The 2,321-nt window shown below is 44.5% G+C and overlaps 1 protein-coding gene across 1 annotated transcript in view; it reads right to left on the reverse strand.

The window, feature by feature from the left end:
- The window catches only part of LOC117941369 (potassium voltage-gated channel subfamily KQT member 2-like), a 15,678-nt gene that overhangs the window by 11,844 nt on the left and 1,513 nt on the right, over nt 1-2,321 (reverse strand). The gene's annotated exons all lie outside the window — the stretch shown is intronic.

Below are 2,321 nucleotides of genomic sequence, written 5' to 3' on the forward strand. Positions count from 1 at the left end.
ACCATGCTATTTTAAAGCATTTGACCCAATGGACCATGCTGTTTTAAAGCATTTGACCCAGTGGACCATGCTGTTTTAGAGCATTTGACCCAATGGACCATGCTGTTTTAAAGCATTTGACCCAGTGGACCATGCTGTTTTAGAGCATTTGACCCAGTGGACCATGCTGTTTTAGAGCATTTGACCCAATGGACCATGCTATTTTAAAGCATTTGACCCAGTGGACCATGCTGTTTTAGAGCATTTGACCCAGTGGACCCTGCTGTTTTAAAGCATTTGATCCAGTGGACCATGCTGTTTTAGAGCATTTGATCCAGTGGACCACGCTGTTTTAAAGCATTTGACCCAGTGGACCACGCTCTTTTAAAGCATTTGACCCGGTGGACCACGCTGTTTTAAGGCTTCTTTGTCTGAGACTGTCTGATTTTGCAGTTTCCTGGTTCATGAATTATCTGAGTGACAGGACTCAGTGTATAAAATGTGACAGTCTTTGTTCTGCATTAGTGAAGGTCAATAAGGGGGTGCCACAAGGTTCATTATCGGGTCCTCTCTTGTTTATTATGTATATAAATGACCTGGGCCTAAATGTCTTGGATGCTAATATACATTTCTATGCTGATGACACGATTATTTATTGTTTTGGATCGTCCCCAGCTAAAGCGGTTGAGTCTCTGCAGAAAGCTTTGATGTGGTTCAACACATGCTTATGCAGCTTAAACTGGTTCTCAATGCGGATAAGACTAAATTGATGTTGTTTAGTAACACTAAGAAGGATTCTGTGTTCACCCTGACTGAAAATGTCGTAGAGGTGGTTCATTCTTATACATTCTCTGCTACTTGGTGAGAAGCTGCAGGTGATGGGTGCCGGTGCGTCCATAGTCTCCTGGATCACTGACTACCTGACAGATAGACCACAGTTTGTCCGTCTGGACCGTGTTCTGTCTGATGTGGTGGTGAGTGGTACGGGGGCCCCACAGAGGACTGTGCTGTCTCCTTTTCTGTTCACCTTATACACCTCAGACTTTCAGTACAACTCAGAGTCATGTCACCTACAGAAGTTTTCTGATGACTCTGCAGTTGTTGGGTGTATAAGGGATGGACAGAAGGGGGAGTACAGGGCACTGGTGGAGGACTTTGTGGAGTGGTCTGGTAAGAACTGCCTGCTGCTGAATGTTGATAAGACCAGAGAGATGGTGATCGACTTCAGGAGGAAGGGAACGGCTCCGCAGCGCCTTTGCATCCTGGGAGGTGACGTGGATGTGGTGGAGGAGTACAGATACCTGGGTGTCAACATGGACAGCAGGCTGAACTGGAAGATCAACAGTACTGCCTTTTACAAGAAGGAGATGAGCAGACTCTATTTCCTGAGGAAGCTGAGATCCTTCAACGTGTGCAGCAGGATGTTGGAGATGTTCTACCAGTCTGTTGTGGCCAGCGCTCTGTTCTCCTCGTCATCTGCTGGGGGGGGGGGGGGGGGGGGGGGGGGGGGGGGGGGGGGGGGGCAGCAGCATCGGAGCCAGCGATAAAAACAGACTGAACAAAGTGATCAGGAAGGCTGGCTCCGTGATCGGCTGCAAACAGGACACGTTGAAGCTGTGGTGGAGAGGAGGTCACTGAACAAACTGTTATCTATCATGAATAACCCTGACCACCCTCTCCACCCCCCACTGCTCCACCAGAGGAGCAGCTTCTCTAAGAGGCTCCGACAGCTTTGATGCCGCACGGACCGCTACAGAAAATCATTCATACCACAAGCAATAACACTTTTTAACATGTCATCTCTGGGTGGTAGATGAGACTTTTGGACACCACACTACTGCACTAATGCAACCTGCACATTTGGTTTATTTACATTTACATGTAGCCTACATTTGTACTTTTTAGCACATTTTAGCATATTATTTAAGCAGTTGCACATTTTTGTTCCGCCATCCTGTACATATCCAAATATATTTGTCTTTTTACTTTATTCGTATAATTATTTCATGTATATTGTATGTATGTATATTTTTCCCGGTATTTCATTTAAATTTATATTTTGTGCTTTGTGACTAATTTTGCTGCTGTAACACAGGAATTTCCCATTTTTATTGGAAACAATAAACATCTATCTATATATCTATCTAAGTACCTTGGCATTTGGCTAGATGATGCCTTCTCTTTTAAGCCTCATGTAGACAACCTTGTGAAGAAACTCAAACTCAAATTGTCATTTTTCTTTTGAAATAAATTTAGTTTTTCTATTAAAGCAAAAAAGCAGCTCGTCACTGCAACATTTTATCCGTCTTAGATGATGGTGACATGGTGTATGGGACCACCTC

Source organism: Etheostoma cragini, unplaced genomic scaffold, assembly GCF_013103735.1.
Source record: "Etheostoma cragini isolate CJK2018 unplaced genomic scaffold, CSU_Ecrag_1.0 ScbMSFa_632, whole genome shotgun sequence".
Lineage (NCBI taxonomy): Eukaryota > Metazoa > Chordata > Actinopteri > Perciformes > Percidae > Etheostoma > Etheostoma cragini.